At 46.5% G+C, this 21,355-nt stretch overlaps 1 protein-coding gene across 1 annotated transcript in view; it reads left to right on the top strand.

The window, feature by feature from the left end:
* The first annotated feature begins 2,149 nt into the window (after positions 1–2,149).
* Positions 2,150–21,355, top strand: part of COL8A2 (collagen type VIII alpha 2 chain) — a 137,683-nt gene continuing 118,477 nt past the window's right edge. Inside the window, exon 1 of the mRNA XM_030538788.1 lies at positions 2,150–2,325. The gene's annotated coding sequence lies outside the window, so the exon portion shown is untranslated. The remainder of the gene's footprint in view (positions 2,326–21,355) is intronic.

Below are 21,355 nucleotides of genomic sequence, written 5' to 3' on the forward strand. Positions count from 1 at the left end.
TCACTAAGCTGAGAGAGTCCTTGATGTATTTAACGCTTTGCTCTGATAAATACCGAGGGCTGGGAAGGGGAGGGGTGTTATATCACAGGCTGCCTGGGATGCCCTCCCACGCCGAGCAGCCTTAGCAAAAATTGGTGTTGACTTGTTTTAGGGTGAATATTTTTGAACCTAGGCCCTGATCCCACAAGCTGGTCTCTGCTGAGAGAGTCAGTGGGGTGCAGCCTGTAGAACTGCAGCCTGGATCTGTTTGTCTCTAGTTCTGTCCCTGTGTTTGCATATAACCCTACCAGCGATCAGCTACAGAGACAGCGGCTGGCTAAGCTCCTTAGCGATTTCAATATGTGGCGCAAGCAATACAAGTCAATCACATCTTACATCTCCATAGTGCCTGTCTGCCTGAACAATCCCACAGCTATAATTCGCTACATACAGCGCCACTGAAATTCAGCCACTTCTGGGGCAGAGAGCAGCAATCAAACATTGTGCAAAGTGACATATGCCATGTGGGCTGTCACAGTACGTGGAATCATAGCCCTAGGAGGTGTTTAAGGAAAACCGCTATTGTCACAAACAGCCTTTCACATAGCTTAAGTTCCAGCTTTCTCCTTTGTTTACCACCAACTATACCCTGAAGTATACAAGGCTATCTAGAGGATGAACAATAAATTGCAGTTCTTTTCTATTCTATCAGGTTCTTATACCCACATCCATCACAGTGGAGTCTGTGCATCTTCCAGAAGTGCGTTAAATGATGTAATTTGCCTCTAATCATGTACCATTACAAATGGGAGGGAAATTTTGATCAAGGGTTCTGGGGTAAATGCCTCCACTCTTCCAAAACCAAATGGTGTGATAGCTTAAATCTCCATGCAGGGCAGTGATGTTTTAAAGGTCTTAATCTAAACAACTTCCATGCAGTCAAATGTGCGGAGCTCCCTTTACTCACCTTGGAAGGACGAAGGGCCAACCTGACTCTTTTACGAGTCACTGCAGGTTAAATCCTGACATCTCTACTCCAGCCAAAGTCCTGTTGAGGTCCATGGAAGCATTTCTTGACTATAGAAGTATTGCTTTGAATGTGGCTTTACGTTAAGGGACAATGGCAGTCCTCCTTGGGAGGAATTGAAATATGATCAGCCCAGGAAGCTGCTATCTCCCATGGGGCTGCTCTTGGGGAAGCTGAGTGAAATGTCTGTCCCTAGAGGGACTAATAGGGTGAGTTACTCTCTGATGTGTACCCTCCTATGGTGACCACAGATGCAATTCTCTAACTGAAGCTTTTCTTCAGTCTAGGAGCCAGGCAGGGGAGCTACAGCAGAGGAGAAGCAGAGGTGAGCCTAACCTGTGGGTCTGAAATTCCCCATTGCTTGGGGGTGTCTGGACATGTTCTTACAGTTTGGCCCATTATACAGTGAGGAGGCTGGGGAAAGTTCAGACCCAGAGCTCAGTTTGGGGGTGCGCAGTGGCTTTGGTTTGATGCTGGCTTTTTGTGGCACCTTAAGGAGGTTTTGTTTCCAGGTTCCTTGTCGTTTCGTATTCTTGGAATTGGGGGGGGGGCTATTCCCTGAGGAAGGAAGCCCTATATTTCCCAGCGACAACCCCCATCCCTGGACTTCAAGTGCTAGTACCCGGAGCCATCACCTCCCCGCCAAGCCAGGCTTGGAACTGGACTGAGTGAGGCAAAATATTTCCTGGAGTCCTGGGAACATCAGGCACCCCACCCCCTGCCCGCCATGGCCCTGAGTCCAGTTCTACCACCCACTTGAATTCCTACACCCCTCCCTAGCCAATCTGGCTTCTTGGTTACACTTTTGCCACCTTCGTGCTGAAAAGGGGTGCAGTTTGCTCAGCTGAATATGGGGATAATTGGTGCTGAAATTGTTTGTAGCTTTGAGGAGAGACTCTTCCCCGCACATCTAGGGTTGGTGTAGGGGGGGTGTGTGGTTTTTTGTTTTATAAAGATATTTCTTTCTCTGTCTGTGAAACGGAGAAACAATCCAGAGCTGGAACCCACTCAAAAAAAAAAAAAAAAAAAAAAAAAAAAGTAACCAGCCAACCCAGTCCTGAGCTGTGTTAGCCCATCAAAGAGTCTGTGAAAAACCTTTCCTCCCTCCCTTGCGCACTCAGTTGCAGTGCTGCCCACCACAGCCCTGTCCTCTCTCTCTCTCCCCCTCTGCGAAGGTACCATCAGCGACTGCGGCACTTCCCAGGGACTAGACTATTCTAACAGCAATAAAAGTTAGTTTATTCAGAGACCCTCCCCCCAACAAACCCCCAAACCAAACTCCCCTCTGCAAGCCTGAGGAGACTGTTTCAGCTAACAAGGTAAGGACTTTATTTCTCTTTCCTGACATATTCTCCCATTCCCCCTTTTTCTTATCATTCACCTAGATACCTATCACATGTTGCATTAAGCTCAGCCTAGAGAAAATCTCTTTAATTTCTCAGTCACGAGACCCTCTAATTCTGATTAGTTTTTCCCCAAGCAAAGAGGAATATTCCCTCTTTCCAGGAGAACTTTAGTCTGTGTGCTTTTCTTTATTTCTTCGGTCCCTTTTATCATCCCTTTATTTTCCCCCAGACCCATTTTCAATTCTGTTCCTTTTAAATAAATTGTGTCAAAAGAGTATGTGATGTTCAAACAGTGTTAATGAGAAACCAGACCCAGGATGGGGCAGAGATGGCTCCAAGGTCCAAACCCTACTTTCCTGTCTCGAATGTTTGTAAGAAAAATATATGAAGTTCTGTGGCCTGGGTACCCTGATCCCTAGCAAATGGACTTTTAGTTCAATTCCATGATCTGCCCGGGAGCCTGTTCTCTTCCAATTCTAGATATCTGTACTCCTGCTTATCTTCAGTGCCGGTCAGAATTGGGGTATGTCACCTCAGCTAACGTCACATACGTCCTGAACTGGGAAGCAGAAGGTTCTTATTTTATTGTTTTTAAGGACATTTCTGCTCATTGAGCTCTCATCCGCCATTTCCTAAACTTTGAACATTCTTAATAAGGCAAGAGAATCGCCCCTGTATGTTTGCCCCAGGCTGACCTACTTGGAGACATTTCCTCATCTACGGGCAGCTTTGCCATAAGGAACATTTTTAATAAATCATAAGGCCAGCAAATTCCTGGGATTTTTATTGCATCTATAAAAATCCAATTCTGATCCATCAGCAAGGGACACTGGGAAACTATTCTTTTCCGCTGCCATGTCCCATGCATCCTGGGATGCTAAAATGAGAGCAATGTCTGCATTGGTACATTTTACCTTCTCGGGCTGTGGTGTAACTCTGTGTAGTATGGAGAATTCTCTCTCTCAGATGCTGTGTCTATCCTGCACATCAAATAATTTTGTTGTAGGGGCAATGATAGGCCAACATCTCCTTTAACTGAGGCTAACTAGCTATTGTGGAAGCTGAACATTAAAGACTATTTGGGAATCTTAACTGTCCAGGGTTTCTGCCATTTTGCTACATTGTAGGACAGGTAACACCCCCCCTTCCCCCTTTTTGGCATGCCCAAAGCTAGAAGAGTAAAAACCTTCATGTAGTTAAGTCAGTGAGGACATAGCAATTTGGTTTAATTGTGGGCTAGGTTTTTCATCCAATTTCTCTCAATCTATTGCTGTCAGGCATAAGAAGAAAAAAAACTGCTAGAAAATTGGTTCAATTCTATAATAAAGAATCATCAGTTTTCATGTATTCAGCACAGCTTCCAAGATTAATTTCACTGAAACGTTTATCGTTGTTTTATTTTTCTTTCCTTGTCCACCTGGGTCAGAAAAACCCAGATCCCTATTTGTATAACAGAACTCCACCAGTGAGTAGCTTCTTTTGATTCACCTGTTCCAATCTGCGTCAATGTTTGCCCAAGAATCGGGGTTAGTGGGCTTAGCTGTAACTTTAGAAGCCACATTCATGTTTGAATCCGAGAGCTGTCAGGATCTCATCATGTTTTTGGAAAATGTGTGATGCTCTCACTATGGAATTCACTTACAATTATTAGTAGGTGGAGGAAGGAACCCAGCTGTGGGTCATAATAGCCCTGACTGTAAATTAACGTCTGATCTCCTCCATGTAAGTGTAACAGCTGAGTTATCCTTTTAAAAAAAGAGAAAATTTGACTGTCTAGATGTATTTGTTTCCTGTTGCCTTTGTTTTAGGCTACAGAAAGCCAGATTGCAGTAAGCAGGGTGGAGAATTCAGCTTTTCTTTGTACTGAGTTGCACTGAAGTTCTTTGCAGTGATTCATATATTCCATTCATATGAAATACAGTATTGCTAAGGGTGAATGGGAACTGTGTGTTGTTTTGTTTAAAGCCATAAGCCCTAGAAGTGTCAAGTTATTCACACCTGGGTGAAATCTAGGATTTTTCTGTCTGTGGCTTTTGGCAGCGACTCAGCATAGCTCTTCATGGCAGGTTTTTCTGTTTGCCCTTTTGATATCCTTTCATACTGTTGCAGGCAGACGGCCACAGCAGCTGTTTCTCTCTGACTTCCAAGTGTTTCTTGGTCTTTTGTCACTCTCTTGACCTGCCACCCTGAGGAACATCATGCACAGCATTGTGTTGGGAGACCCCAGAACCACATGCAATCTGAATTCAGGGGCTTGGAGCGAGTGCCTGTTCTCTATTCCTATTGTGAATTTTACCTGTGGGTCTCCTCAAGTGCAGGACTGGCTGCCTTCTGTCAGCATTGTGCTCCATAAGATACTAGAGAGACAAGGTGGGGGAAGTAATATCTTTTATTGGACTAGCTCAGGGGTTGGCAACCTTTCAGAAGTGCTGTGCCGAGTCTGCATTTATTCACTCTAATTTAAGGTTTTGCGTGCTAGTCATACATTTTAACACTTTTAGAAGGTCTCTTTCTATAAATCTATAATATATAACTATATATACTATAATATATAACTTTACATATTGCTGTATGTAAAGTAAATAAGGTTTTTAAAATGTTTAAGAAGCTTCATTTAAAATTAAATTAAAATGAAGAGCCCCCCGGACCGATGGCCAAGACCCGGGCAGTGTGAGTGCCACTGAAAATCAGCTCACGTGCCGCCTTCAGCACATGTTCCATAGGTTGCCTACCCCTGGACTAGCTTCTGCTGGTGAGAGAGACAAGAGTCTCTGGGTAAGATGCAGCATTTGAAAAGCAGCCACTAGCAGCAGCAGTGTTTCAATAGTTTTGTGGCTTGGTTAAATGTTACCTCCAGTGTTTCACTACTCATGAAAGAGTAACCAAGGCTACCAGAACTTCAACCAAATATACAACCAGACTTTTCTCATTGAGAACAGAGCATTGTCCTATTTGCACTTCACCATGTGGGGCATATGTGTGTGAGCCTACCCAGTGAAGAATGGACAATGGTTAGACTACAAAGAAAGTTTGTTGACTTACAGGAGTCAGAGGAACAACTTGGAGATCCAATCAAAGTGAGACAGGTCTCCAAGGCATCCTCCTAGTTAGATGCAGTCAAAATAGTTAAACAGGACTCTCATCCCTCTCACTCTACATGGAAAGGTTCACGCTTAGGACCCATGAATGAGGTTTCCTCCCGAGCCCACCCCGCATTACCTGGTGTAGGAACATACCTTAGAGTAAATTCTTTCTGCAGAAATACAGTGGCAATGAGCACAACACATGAGAACATAAACTCCAGTGACATCAACTGAGTGACTCTGAAGATGACTTTGGTCCAGTGCATCTTTTTGGAAAGACCAATAGGTTACTTTAAAAGATTTGGGGCTAAATTCTGCCCTCAGTTATGCCTGTAAGTCCTACTGAAGTCAGTGGGTCCCATGGGCATAAACATAAACAGATGGTAGCCCTTATAGGATTGAATTATGCGTCGTTGTTCCTTTGGTGTGACTAGGGCACAGTAACGGGGTGGAAGAGCATCTCTCTAGTGGTGAGATGAAAATTGCCCATTGGTTCCATTTAATAATTAGATTTTGGAACAGAGTAATGGGTCAGAGGATCCTGGGGCTACTGGTCCTCCAGCTCATATCAAAGACACTAAAAGACCAAAGAAGGAATCTACAGGAATTTCTACCAGATCTTTCATGGTTGGGAACAGAAGGGCAGGGCACAACTTCCAGAGCTCCCCTAAAATACTAGGATTTGCCATGCTGAAGTAGCCCATACCCTACCTCTGGCAGTGGCCAATATCTGATGCTACAAAGGAGGCTGAAAATTATTTAACATGGGACTTCACCATTTAGACCGTCTGTCTGCACACGATCAATGCATTGTGCTGACCCCTGAGGGAACCTGAACAATAATTGTGCTCTGAGCAGGGCGACAGCCAGTTTATTGCACTTGAAAGCCCTCACTTCTATGGTGCCCCTGTTGGGAGGCAGCGGGGGAGACCACATGGTCACTAGAGTTGCAGCCAGGACTTCTGGGTTCTGCTAATGACTAGGCAAGTCGCTTCCCCTCTCTGCCTCCATTTCCCTATCTGTAAAATGGGCCTAATAATACAATCCATTGTAACATGATTTGAGAAGCATAGTTATGCTCAAGAGTGTGAGGAACTTGGATATCACAACAATGGGGGAGGGGGCACTTAAGTATCTTAGCTGGAGTGCACTCTAGGTGTTAAGAATCTTTGTTGTAGCATGAGTCTAGTGTGGAGCATCATCTTAGGATGAAATAAAATTGAGGAACTCTGACCTCCAGGATAAGAGGCCTCTCCCCACCTGGTTCTGCTGGACGGCAGATTTCTGCTCTTGGGACTCTTCTTTTGCTCTGAGTTTGCCAAGACCATTGCAGAGAGGCTGCTTGCGGGACCAAGCGTGTAGGAATGCACCGATACTCCACCACACTGCTCTGTAGAGGCTTTATGGGATTTCTGCTTTCTTATAAATCCATTCCAAAGGAACTTAGGAGACAGTTTTTAGAGCTCCATAAGAAGAGCTATTAGTGGGGTGGCTGGGAGTTTAAGCTGATATATAAGGGGATCATTATATGATATAAGAGAATATTTGTAGGTGCTTTTCCAGCCTGGGTTTTTTTTTGCAGTTTATTTTCATACAGAACGTTTTCTTTGACAGGAAGAAAAATGGTGGGAGGAAAAATGCTCGTTTCAAATGCTCTCGTTATAAAGGTCTGCATTCAAAGGCTACTAATGGACCTGTTGCCACAAAGGTTCCAATACATTACCTCCCACCATCCCTCGCAATTACATGAAAAGTGACTCTATCCGCGGCCCTGTATGAGGGAAAAGTATCAACAGTATGTCAGGAAACATCACCTGCAAAATACATTAGCCCTGGTCGAAAGGGCGCGAAGAGCTGTTCTGTCTCCCTTTCTCACACACACGGTCTGTCTTTCTCGCTCATATTTCAGCTTGTCTACAGCTAGGAAAGCAGCAGAGTTTCCATTCTCCCATGCTGCAGAAAGTGTCTGTAACAACACAACCTCATAGTTCTGCAGGGTGGAGCCTTAAAACGATACTGAATTTCACTTGTCCTGAACGCCGGCTCCCTCCCACCCCCACCTCCTTTCCTTTCTTTCGACTGCTCCAAAAATATCTACCCTGGCAGAAAGGCATAGAACGTAGAGCCTCGTCTTTCTGTATAACCCTTCCCTGGCCTTTGCCAAACTTCACTTTTGATCCTGTGCTTTACAGGTGAAGAGGGCATCCATTAATGAGCACTTGGCAGCTGAAGGGATGGCAAATTGACTGATTGGAGAGGCAGAGGGGGTTCGGCTGGTGAACCGCTTCCTGGTCCCATTTAGAAGCACAGATCTGCATGTACACCCAACACTGCCTCAAGGGGCTGGGGAACTTTGGGCCTTTTTCCCTTCTCTGCCTGTGTTTTGCTTCACTGCATTCTGCGTGGGGATGTTAGTGAGGGAACGAAAGGGAGATTGCAGAAGAAACCAACTCTTCCCCGTGGAATGTCGGAGACTTTAAAGTATCCAGTCAAAAAGGGGCGGGGAGCGCGCGCACACAGGTGTGTGTGTTTTCAATGGAATCGATACATTTTAACAAACTAATTAAAAGCAAAGAATTTTCCCACGCATGTGAATTTCCTCAATTCAGTTTGTAGCCAGAGCTGGCTTGGCCTCTTCTCTCTCTGCCTCAGGAAAAGTGCCCCCCAAAATGATACAGCCTGTAATAGTTTCCCACGTCGTGCTGGCTTTATCTTCAAGTGATTGTCCCCCTCGGGAGCAGTAAGTGCAGGGTACAGAAATGCTCCTTCCTGCCAGTGGTGCAGCACGGGGGGCTGGTCTTCGGTAAGCCCCAGCTCCTGTGTAGACACAACACTTTCAGAAGAGTTCCTGTGTGTTGAGGTGCTGAATGCTCTGGGGAATTTGTCTGTTACTTTGGTGCCTAAGTGGAAGCTGAGCTCTTGTGAAAACCCAGCCCTGGTTGTGAATGTTACATCCTGGAAAGTCTGGATCTGAGCTCCTGGGAGAATCTAACCAGTTCAGTGCAGTGAAGGGATGTATGGTCAAGTGTCTCCCCACTAAATAATCTTTTCACATTCAGTCATGCAGAACTATTGATTTGGAGGGGACTGCATGGATTTAAACAAAGGAGAATCTGCCTGCTGAATAACGACCTTCCTTGCTTTCTTTTTTCCCCTCTTAGGGTTGAGTCTAAAATTGTTTTCCCAATGGTACTTGGCAGGTCTCGAGTATATTACTTTCCTTTCCCTTCCCTCCAGCTGGTTTTTCATCATTTTCCCAGATGCATTGCTTCTCCCCAGGGATGTCAGGCTTCTCCAGGTGATCCAAAGCATACTCTGTGAACTTGGAAGTGAGAAGATCCAATCAGACTGAGAAAAGCCCTTTATATTTGCTGGATTTCAGTAAAAACAATGAGGAGTCCTGTGGCACCTTAAAGACTAACAGATTTATTTGGGCATAAGCTCTTGTGGATAAAAAACTCACTTCTTCAGATTCATGGAGTGAAAATTGCAGATGCAGGCATTGTTATACTGACACATGGAGAAGGGAGTTACCTCACAAGTGGAGAACCAGCCTTGGCAGGGCCAATTCAATCAGGGTAGATGTAGTTCACTCCCAATAATTGATGAGGAGGTGTCAATTCCAGGAGAGGCAAAGTTGCTTTTGTAGTGAGCCAGCCACTCCCAGTCCCTAATGAAGCCCAAATTAATGGTGTTAAATTTGCGAATGAATGCAGTTTCTCTTTGAAGTCTGTCTTTGAAGTTGTTTTTTTGAAGGATGGCTACTTTTAAATCTGTTATTGAATGTACAGGAGGATTGAAGCATTCTCCTCCTGGCTTTTGTATGTTCCCATTCCTGATGTCCGATTTGTGTTCATTTATTCTTTTATGTAGCGACTGTCCGGTTTGGCCAATGTACGTGGCAGAGGGGCATTTCTGGTATACGATGGCATATATCACATTAGTAGATGTACAGGTGAATGAGTCTCTGATGGTGTGGCTGATGTGGTTGGATCCTCTGATGGTGTCACTAAAGTAGATATGGGGACAGAGTAGGCAACGAGGTTTGTTACAGGGATTGGTTCCTGGGTTAGTGTTTCTGTGGTGTGGTGTGTAGTTGCTGGTGAGTATTTGCTTCAGGTTGGGGGGCTGTGTCTGTAAGCGAGGACCTGGCTTCCCTCCCAAGGTCTGTCAGAGTGAGGGATTGTTTTCCAGGATAGGCTGTAGATCGTTGATGTGCTGGACAGGGTTTAGCTGGGGGCTGTATGTGATGGTCAGTAGTGTTCTGTTGTTTTCCTTGTTGGGCCTGTCCTGTAGTAGGTGACTTCTGGGTCCCTGTCTTGCTCTGTCAATCTGTTTCCTCACTTCCCCAGGTGAGTATTGTGGTTTTAAGAATGCTTGATAAAGATCTTGTAGGCGTCTGTCTCTATCTGAGGGATTGAAGCAAATTTGGCTGTATCTTAGGGCTTGGCTATAGACAATGGATCATGTGATGTGTCCTGGATGGAAGCTGGAGGTATGTAGATAAATATAGCAGTCAGTAGGTTTCCGGTATAGGGTGGTGTTGACGTGACCATCACTTATTTGCACTGTATTGCACTGGATTTCAGTGTACCAGACAAACATCTGGTCTAGGCTGGAAGCAGAGAATAGATGCTAGTTCAGGTGGACCATTGGTGCATTCCAGTTTGGTAACTCTCCACATTTCCACACATCTCTTGTGGATGGAAGGTCAAAAATGTCATCTGTGCATCACGTGACAAAGTTCCTTCTCTCCCTTGGTGGGTCCTGCGATTATTGGCAGATTTGCTCACCTCAGTGATCTTCCCCTCTGGTAGAACCCACAGTCTGGGTCAACTCCTCCTGTGTCTGATCAGGAGTTGGGAGGTTTGGGGGGAACCCGGGCCCACCCTCTACCCCAGGTTCCAGCCCAGGGCCCTGTGGATCGCAGCTGTCTATAGTGCCTCCTGTAACAGCTGCATGACAGCTACAACTCCCTGAGCTACTTCCTCATGGCTTCTTCCAAACACCTTCTTTATCCTCACCACAGGACCTTCCTCCTGGTGTCTGATAATGCTTGTACTCCTCAATCCTCCAGCAGTACACTCTCTCTCTCTCAGCTCCTTGCACCTCTTGCTCCCAGCTCCTCACATGTGACTCTCACTGACTAACTGGGAGGCTTTTAACTAGTTCCAGCCAGCCCTTGATTGGCTTCAGGTGGCCCAATCAATGTAGCTATCTCCACTGCCTTCTAGAAAGATCTTAATTGACCCCAGGTGTCTTGATTAACCTGGAGCAACTGCCATTTGGTTACCATGGTCCTAGGGATTTGGTTAGCCTGGGGCTAACATACCTGTTCCTTACTACTCTACTGTAGCCATCTGGCTTTGCCCCATCACAATCAATAACCTTCTCAATAAAGCAAATTCCCAAGAACAAACCTCTGGAGAATCTGCTGGCACGCTTCTGACAGGTCTTCATTCATCTTCAGCTTCCAAGTCACAGCTCAAAGTTGCCTACTAGTGATTTCCAGCCCCTGAGGAGCTCTTCAGTGAGGTTCTGAATCTTTTCCATACTGAGACTGCTTCTGTGGTGAATCTCTTCCCATCTAGCCAGAATCTAGCTGCCTCCTAGCCCCATTTAGCAATACAGGAAAGACAGGGTGGCCTTGAACTTCAGGTTGAGAACTGAGGGACCAAAAGAAGCCTTCAAAAAGGGGATCTTGAAGGATTTCCTGGCAAGAATTACCCCGTCTTGATGGGAGGCACAGTGGTGACAGTGTAAGAACCTAGAGAGAGAGGGTAAAAATTTCAAAACTGCTTAAGAGACTTAGGAACCTAATTTCCTTGAAAGTCAATGGGATGCTAGCTCCTAAGTGACTTAAGCATGTTTGAAAATTTTCCCCAGTGTCTTTGCAAACGTCAAAGAATGAGCTCTCCTTGCGTCTGCACATCTCATTCCGCTGTGCATCTTGTTCTCTTGATAATTGTTACCATCAAAGAGGCTTCATCTTCCCATTTAGATTCCTCCTTTTCAAAACAGAGGACGACAGGATTCAGATCCATGCTTCCAAGCTACTCAGTAGACATTGACTGTCCACCACAGGTTGTTCTCTGCTTCTACCTACCCAATCTCTTGTATTGTTCATTGTCCATAGCACCGCAAATCAACACACAGCCTCACAAACAGCGATGCCAAGTGACCTGCTCCCTGCCCCGGAGTCTGCACACAGCTGCTGAGCACAAGATCCAGAACAATACGTCTGCTCCTTCCTCTGGAGTTATTGATGAGAAGTGCTGGGGGAAGCAGGGATCAGTGGGGCCCTTGGAGAGGAAAGGAGGAACGTTCAGTACAGATCCAGCAGCTTGATAAAGGCACAAAAGGGAGAAAGGGAGCAGGGAGGTGAGACGAGGAGGAAGAGTGAAGAGGGGAAGGAAGAGAAGAGTGATGGAGGATTTGATAGCCTTCAACTACCTGAAGGGGGGTCCAAAGAGGATGGAGCTCGGCTATTCTCAGTGGTAGCAGATGACAGAACAAGGAGTAATGGTCTCAAGTTGCAGGGGAGGAGATCTAGGTTGGATATTAGGAAAAACTTTTTCACTCGGAGGGTGGTGAAGCACTGGAATGGGTTACCTAGGGAGATGGAGGAATCTCCTTCCTTAGAGGTTTTTTAAGGTCAGCTTGACAAAGCCCTGGCTGGGATATTTTAGTTGGTGTTGGTCCTGCTCTGAGCAGGGGGTTGGACTAGATACGTCCTGAGGTCCCTTCCAACCCTGATATTCTATGATTCTGAGGTCAATAAAGCAGTAAATCACAGGGAAGAAGACTAAACCCAAAGCTTTCTCACCAGCAAGTGTCTTCTTCCTGGACTGAAACCTTAGGTCTAGGTACTTCCTTTGAATGCCTCTCACTCTTCAGCCCACCTGGAAAACATCTCCCTTAGCTTAAAAGTACTGTGTCTGGATGTCTCTCCCCCTTGTGGTAAGAAGCCCGTGGTTGCTTTGGCATCCATGCACTTTCCAGCTCAAGTGTTTAATAACATGTAGCACTTTACAAAGTGCTGTGTGAGTAGGGTTGACAACCCTCCAGGATTGTCCTGGAGTCCCCAGGAATTACAGATTATCTATATAAAGAGTGTGCCATTTGATGAACCTCCAGGAATATGTCCAACCAACACTGGCAACCCTATGTATGAGCCTTCCCTAAGTGATCTTCCTGGCATCTGTGGGAGGGGAGGAAGGTTATCGTCTATCCCCATTTTCCACCCTGCCATCACCATGCTCTGTACAATGGAGATGCACAGAAGCAAAGGCCAGTGTTTTCAAACATGGGTGTGAAGCATGTAAAAACTGTTCATAGGTGCAGAGCACACCCAGCTCCTGTTGGCTTCACTGGAGTTACCTCAGTGTAAACCCTATGTAATTGACAGCAAAATTTGGCCTCGGGAATCTCTTAAAACCCACAGAATTCTGCCCATCTACTCAAAGGCTAGGTGACCTAGAAATCCCAGATCTACCTATGCTCTATCCTTTTTCCTTGCAGATCACACTGGAAACAGCTGTGAACTTTCTCTGTTGTTCTTCCAGAGGGTTTTACTTCATTGCTGCTTTCCAGTTTGAGAGGGATCTAAAGTCTAAAGAAGAGGGTCTTACACAGAACTTCATCCAGATAAATGAGATGATGATGCCGGCTGTTGAGCTTAGATCTAACCTCTGTCTTTATCTGCAGACAATATGCCAGTGGGGCACACAGAAATACAGACTTTCTTCTGAGTTGCATTAGTCAGATAAAAGCTTTTTCCTTGTCTTGGACAGAAAACCAAGACTCTGTGGCCAGGCCACCTTGTGATGCTGCAAACTTCTCGTAGCTCCCTATTGCTGCAGGAAGTGGTGTTGACAATCCAATGGGTGGTGCTCATCTATCTGTCAGGTCCAGTGGTGCTCAGATTGTGGATTGCCAATATAAGAAGCTGGGTGGACAATGTTGTGCTAGGAGGGTACTGTGTTATTGAGAGGTGCCATCTTTTGCATGAAACATAAACCCAAGGTCTTGACCCTTGTGGACAGGTAACAATTCATAGCACTTTGCAAAATCTCTGGGGTCCTAGCCAAATTCCAGCATGGGGGTGGTGGAGTTGTATTCTCCCTACTGTAATTCCTGCACTTTTCACTTGGAGAATGTGTGCTTCTCTACTTCCTGTTTTAAACTGCCGTGTAGTGTTCCTGTGTGCCTTTGAACAATTTGTGTTTCACTCCAGAAGTGGCTGCACTTCAGTGGTGAGGAAGGGTGACCCCTGTGTATAGCTGAAATCTGTAAAGTCTGCTAAGGTCATTTTAGGAGAAAGGCCATGGTGTCGTCATCACAGATGTTATTAGCTTTTTGTCCAGATTCCATTTTAAAGGCGCACTGGAGGTGTCATAATGCAACATAGCTCAGGATCAGGACCTTCCTGGAGCACCTATGAATCCGTTCTCTGAAATAGCTGCAATATTTAAAGCTAAGTGCAAATGCACCTGCTTTCAGGTTTTGGTACAAGTGTGACAGCTCAGCCTAGTTTTGTTTTTAAAAAGTTACCTGAGGTTGATCAAGACTGGGACAGATTTTATGGCTTCCTATCGAAATCCTGTGGTTTTGCTGTGAAACTTGGCAGCTCTCGCTGCTTTTGATTTGAGATGTTGGCTTTGCTCCATCCCCAAACTCAGAATAAAACTCCAGAAGGGGGCAGAGTGCGTGAATCCAAATGTGCATCAGAGCTAGCAACCCCCTTTGCAAAGGGCAACCGAGGAGGTTTGCATGGCAGTAATTGGAATGCCCTAGTTCTGGGCTCAAGCGATCATCCCTTTGGGGACAAGATGTGCTAATGCAGGGCTAACCGCTGAGCAAACAATTCGGGGGAGACATTCTGCAAAAATTCCTTGGAATTCAAAAGCAGATGTAAATTCTGAGGGGTTTGCAACACTTTTGTGTTCATCTACTGCAAACATTCCAGCCATTGGGCGTTAACAGCACCGATATACCCAGAGCAAACCCCCCCACACACAGTGTAGAGAGCCAGCACCAGCACCATCCACACCCCACCTACATCCTCTTTTGAGAACTTAGGTGGGACACAGTGCAGCGGCTCCATGCCAGCCAGGGACACAGGAGTGAATTTTTCCCAGAAAAGTCTGTTTTTAGCAACAACAACAACAAAAAAAAATGTATAATGAGAATTTTGATGGTACATTCCACTGTGAAATCCGTGCTCTCTAGGGGAGCAATGTAAATCATCCATTCAGAGGAAAGGGACCAAGCTACATTTATGATTTTTTTTTTTAAATTGGTATTGCCACCTCCCAACATTCAAAGCTCATGAGTCAGGGCCCCAAAGATCACGAGATTTTTCTTTTGAGTTCTTTGCTGCCCAGTTCCTGAGCCTTCTGGTGCAGATCTTCTCTGCAACCATGAGGGCTTAGAAACTTCTTTTGTTGTTTGTAACGAAAGCTGAGCTATTTGGGCAACTTCTTGATTCAAGGAGCTGGGAGATTAAGAAAAACACAATATCGCAAGGGTTGTTAACGTTGTTATAGCATTTCTGGGCCCCTACTGTGATCAGCGCCCCATTGTTCTAGGCACTTTACAGGCACAGAGTAAGAGACTGCTCTGCTTCGAAGAGCTCAGTCTCAAAAGACCAGATTTATGTAACCAACCCAACCTATTGTGACTGTCCAGCTGCAAACATACAAAGCATGAAGGTTCTGAAGACCAACAGGTCTTCATGGAAAAGTTCCTGAACAGTTCTGAATAACTTGGCCACTGATTTGTTGACAATTCCTGAACATGCACACATGAATGAAATCCACCCCATAAACAGAGCTGTGAATTATTTCCTCAGTTCTAGCCATGAAGCGTGAGCCATTTTGTCCTAAAATACTAGAGCTTGCACCAGAGCAGAGGAAAACTGGACAGCAGGAAGTTGCTGGAGGGCTTGGGAATTTTTTTGAATTTAGTTGCTTTTTACAGTGAAGATGAAAAGAGGGAACCAGGCAGTTTTGCATCAGCTCCTCCTGCTCTGTGGCGAAAGGCAGATTTCTTTCCTTAATGTCTCTTGAACTGGAGATGAGGAGTGGGATGGAGGGAAGGGAAAGTGGCAGCATTAGCACCACGATCTTGTTGCCTGCTTCCTTAATCTCTTCATTCTTTCCCACCCGGCTTCACAAAACCTGCCCACGTTCAGGCCAAAGTAAATCCTGAGCCAACTGGCTGGGAAACTGCAAGCTCACGTGGCACGGCCTTGCTCGAGGAATTGGAGCCCTCAACCTCTGCATGGCCAACCCGGCTCCTTTTGTTCTTACTAGACATTGTTGCTTGGCCCTCCCCTGAGTGCTTTCTCCATGAGGAGTTCTCTTATTTGTTCTTTAAAGATCACCTGCCGTGTTATTGCTGAGCATAAACTAAGTGCTAGGATGAAACCCCTTGACACCCTGCAAGCGGTTATAAAATGTTCATTGTCCAGCTCATCTTACGCCACCACCTTTGATTTCCCGTCCCCTCGTGCAAGTCTTACACAGAGCACAGCAGCTGCCCCGTGCCAGACCATACCACGGTAGTGCTTTTTATGAAATGTCGGGTTCATAAGAATTAATTTCATTTAAAACATTCTTTTCATTTTTCATAAAGCCCAGCAAATCCGTGGTACTTACTTCAGGAATGCACCAAGAATGCTCTTGGGCAGACAGCGTATTAGCTGCGATATATGAAATAGGTTGGTGGGGGGAGGGGGATTGGTGGCTGGTAATCTAGTACTGCCCTGTTACCAGATTTAACTACCTTAGATTCTTCCAAGAAAAGTAGAAGTCTGGTAAGGCAGGTTCCTGGAGCATCTTCTCAGGTTCCTTCATACTGACGATCACAAGGTATTTCCAAAAGAGTGAATGGCTTTAACAAAGACTGGGGAGTCTTATGGAATTGCATGTGATGACACTTAAAAGGCAGAAAATTTCTCATCTAAGATTCGGGGATTGGCATCTCTGGAGAAGCCTTCAATGGCTTCACAGGTTGTTACAGTCCCATAGACCTCTAGTAATGGCCCGGTTCTGAAGCCACAAAGTCAATGGGAGTTGTACTTGCGCCAGCCAGTTCGATTCTTAGTCAAGCTGTGTTCCGCTGGGACTTCTGCCTGGAGTGAAAACTTGCATGTGCAGCTGAGGTAGGTTTGTTGGCCACTCACTGAAAAAGGTCCAGATCCTGGGAGACACCAAGCTGGCCATAGACCTCAGGGTTCTCAGAGCAAAATGCCAGGCCCTCGGATTCTGACCTCGCTTTCCCATGAAAACAGATCAATACAAAACTTCGAAGTATGCAAATTCCAGTCTGTGAGTTGCCTTCAGGATCTCCCTGGACTCTCACTGCATGCTGCTTTACGCACTCAGTGCTCTTGTTGTCTTGGGGAGGAGCAGAAAGAGAGTGCCAGGAGATAAACATCGTCTCTGCGTGGCTAACTGACCAGCGTCGCTACAGCAGTGCCTGTGTTGCCCAGTGGTGAGGGAGCTGGCCTGGGAGGCAGGTGAGTTGCGTTCTATTCCTGGATCTGTTGCTGAACCAGGGGTGGCTCTAGGAATTTTGCCGCCCCAAGCACGGGAGGCAGGTTGTCTTCCGCAGGACCAGCAGACCCTCCGCCGGCAAGCCACTGAGAGCAGCCTGCCTGCTGCCCTTGCAGCGCCGGCAGAGCAACCCCCGCAGCTTGCTGCCCCAAGCACGCGCTTGGCGTGCTGGGGCCTGGAGCCGCCCCTGTCCTGAGCACAAGTCACTTCCCTGGCTGTTTTGTCCACGTAAATCACAAGCTTCAGGGAGCTGAAAATGTTTCTTACTGTGTTTACACAGTACCGAGCAAACAGGGCCTAGATCTTGGTTTGGGCACCAGGTGATCCTATAACACTTAAGGGTAACTGTACTTTTGGGGATGGCACAGGAATGTCGAGACTCCATGTGGCCCATGACGTGGGGACTGTGAGCCATCGTGTCCCCGTTGAGGAAACAAGCTATAGGATTCCTTTCCAACACCCTTGACTTCATTAGTTACATCTCAGTGCTTAGGCAGCTGCCATCCTCCCTTCCCTGCTCCCCATCCCATGTTCTGGCAACCAGAGGACTATCCCCCCCGCTCGCAGCACCCACCGAACAGCATATGGATTACAAGTTTAATGGTCTTTGCTTTTCTATTTTTATATGAACTTGACTTTTGAGGACATGGCTCCTTACCACGTACCTTTCTGATCATGTCACACTCCCTCCCCTAGCCCCCATGGTGGTGGGTGGGGTACTTTCTTTTTGGTGAGCAAGCTTTGGGAGCTTGGAGGAATTGGCAGATTATGCTGAGCCTCACCAAACTCAAGACAAATGCCTTACTGTGCCAATGAGTCTCTGGCTGCTTCTGGCCTCAGTAGTTTTACTTCTGACTTCAGCAGGAGCAGGACACGGCCCTGTGTCTGCAGCGTCTGCAAGGCTCTGAATGCAGCATGAAGTCACCTGTCTCTCTGTTCTGCAGCGCTCCTCTGTGCTGCTAGTAAAACAGTCTTCTCAGCTGTTGGAAGATTCTCACTGGGCCCCATCCAAATCCCACTAAAGTCAACGCAAAAACTCCCACTGACCCCGGTGAGAGTTCGATCAGGCCCCAATGTGTCATGGATGGAGTAGCAGCCTTCAGCACGGAGAGTCCAAATTCTCTTTAGTACATAGGAGGAAGTCCAGGCTGGCATGTTCCTTTAGCAGCTGTGTTAACAGCCTTATGACTGCCCTGCTGGGAGCGCATCAGCTCCCATAAGTTAAGCAGGGTTGTCTCTGGTCAGGACTTGGCTAGGAGATGCCAAGGGAAACCCCGGTGCTGTATTTCATTTTGATTTAGTATTGAACCAATGAGGCAAGCTGGCACTGGGGAGTGCTGTGTTCCTGCTGGCTCTGTCTGATGGAGGAAAAGTAAATCCAAGGTCTGGACCACCCGTGGCCGTTAGGTGAACTCAGGGCACTGTTTCCCAAGAAACTCTACCAAGGCTTATTTCCCCAGCCAAAATCCCCACTGCAGCTGTAACGGGGATACAAGATTCCTTGTGCTTCTGTTCTAACCTGCTGTGCGCTCTGAAACAGCGACTCTGTAATACCCTGGAGGTGGCTGCATTTCAGTGACGGGCAAGATGATTTCTGGGGGGGGAGGGGGCGGGCCTGGCGACCCAGACCCAGACCTTCAGTGCTAGAGATGTCACTGAGGGCAAAATTTGGCCTATCATTTGCAGAAGGATTATGGGATGAAGGGCGTTGTAGGAACTATTACCACAGAAACAACAGAGCGAAACTAGAATCTATAGAAACTATATATTACAGCTGTGTAATGGCCCCTGCTTCTCCAGGTCCCTGCCCCATGTGCTGTCACTTACATCTGTGCCAAGTCCACTTAGAGTCTTAGAACAAGGAAAGGAAAAAGATGAAGTGGGTGAAACGCATCTCTGTGCAAACAGCCAGCATAAGGCCAGGCACCAAGTCCGTCCCATGTGAGCCCAGCGTTTCTCCAGGAAATGCTGCCATGCCAACCATAAAGCAGGCCCTGGAATCATCTTTACCGTAACTTGAAATCTTGCTGTCAGATCTTAACTTGCATGACCCTGATGTCCTTGGAAACAGCAAAACAAATAGAAAATCTTCCTTTTCCCAGCCCACCCACAGCTCATCAGAGCAGCTCAGATGCTAATAATTAAACTGTGAGCAATCAAAGAGAAAAGTTGATCCCTTTAAATATTGCTGGAGAGTGAAAAGTAAGTGTTCCTGGAGTGTCACTTGTTTTTCGCTGGAATCTCGGTCCAGGAGGATGCTAGCTTGGGTCCCTCTAGTGGCTGAATACCAGCCAAACATCTGCATTTCTTTTTTCCTGTCAGGTTTGTTTATCAAGTAGCACTGATTTTTGTAGTTAAGCAGCATCTTGTCACCAATTGCATTACATGGCAGGAGGTTGGAATGTTGCTGGTTTCTCCTTATGCAGAGAAAGTAACGTGGTGAATTCCAGTGGTCACTTCTCCCAGCGTCTCCCTTCCCCCTTTGCAACTTGGGTATGGAAATGTTGACTCAACCCAGGGGCTGCTAGAAACCTGAATGCTTAATTCTGCTGACCTCTGAAATTTGGAGCAATATCTGTGCCAGGTTTTGCACATTTTATGATGATTTAATCTCTCTGTTTACAGCTGCTCTGCAACTGTCCCAAACAATCAGTCCAGACTCAGCGCTTCCAAGCTTGTTTTTGTGATCTTGGGGGCCAACCTTCTGTGCCATTTAGGAATGGGATGTGTGGCCTTGTTTGTTAGCAGTTGAGTGCAGGATTCTTAAGAGCTCCTCAGCTGCAATCTTTACAGGCTGGAGAATGACTGGAGGGAAATGTCCGTGAAATCCTGGAGAGGATATTTTGAAGGCGCGGCCATGATACAGGTCGTAGCTAGTTGTTTGTTGCCAATTGCACAGCAGGTTGCAGCATCCTGCAAAGCTGAGAAGAGATGTAATAAATACCAAGTTTGTTTGGTTTTGGCTGGAAATGGCCCAACTCATTGGAAAGTGAAAACTGGTTTGAAATAGGAGCTGACTTATTCAGGTGATCTGTGACATTTCCAAGAGCTCATCTGAATTAATGATTTTAAAAAACCAGTTTAAATTGATTCACACCACAGAGCCGTGTGACTCACCAGCACAGGCTGGCTGGAGTGATTCTTCTGTGCCCTGCATATAGTGGCTGGGATCGTGGGTGCTCTACATCTGCTTTTATCTGCTCTCCACTGCTGCAAAATTTAGGGAAGAAGGGGAAACTTGCCATCCGCAGCTCCCTATCACCTATCACAGACATCTAGGGCCAAAGTCAGTCCTAATGGTAGTGTGGGTTCACATTGCATTCAAGTATTTGGGCCAAATGTAAGTTCCTTGTTAGGTGAACATAGTCCCTGGGGCTGGCTGTCCTGAAACTGCTGCCTTTTACACCTTCCTCTGAAGCAGCTGGTGCTGGCTGAGATGAGACATTGGACTGCGGCTCTGATCCAGTCTGGCAATTCCTGCCTTCCTAGGAGCGGATCAGAAAACGAGTTGGGGGGGGGGGGGGAGGAAGCAGCAGTGATGGTCGGTGACGAGGACTGCTTCATTTTGCCATCTTCTATCCCTGCCCTGCCCTAGCCATGTAAGATGTTCACCCATTGACTGCCAGTGGGTACAGATTACAATACATTGGCCTTAAACCTCACCTCCAGCCCAGTGACCGCTAACGTGCTGCTTACGTCGCTGTACTCATTGATGCTGCATTTGGCCCATAGTGCAGGGGGTGTGACAGGGAAATTAATACCCACCATCCCTTTGACTCACCCTAAAGATCTGATTCTGTGAGATGTTCAACAACCCACAGCTCTCCAGGGCTTCCAGGAGGCTCAACACCTGGCAAAATTGTTCCCAAGAAGACCCTCCGCCAGTCAAGAGAAATTTGAGGCCCTGTACATAGTGTTTTCTGGGACCCCGCCCTCTACCATTTCACCCCAGTTACAGATATTTGTGGGGTCGCTCTGGAGCTTGGGGCCCTGGTACAATTGTCCATCCTTCTTCCTCTCATCAACCCTGGCTGTCAGTAACAATTTGCCTGGCTGTGTTACTCAGACACATACTAACTCCTGGCAGGGCTTCCTGTTTGACTTCTTGTGTCTGCACCCTAGACCTGAAGCTCCACGTCCCCTAACCCCAGTGAATATGCCAGGGATTTATTCTGGGTAAAAACGGCTGAGCTGCTGTGCAAGCCAGACCTCAAAAATTCAATCTTCTCCACAGTGTTTTAGTTCCGCACGTTCATTTTGTTACATGATAGTAACACGGGTGCATAATGAAATCACAGAAACCCAGAGACTTTTCATCGCTGGTTGGCAGGCAGGTTGGTGCATCTGCACCTCAGGTAC

This window comes from Gopherus evgoodei, chromosome 20 (assembly GCF_007399415.2).
Source record: "Gopherus evgoodei ecotype Sinaloan lineage chromosome 20, rGopEvg1_v1.p, whole genome shotgun sequence".
Classification (NCBI taxonomy): domain Eukaryota; kingdom Metazoa; phylum Chordata; order Testudines; family Testudinidae; genus Gopherus; species Gopherus evgoodei.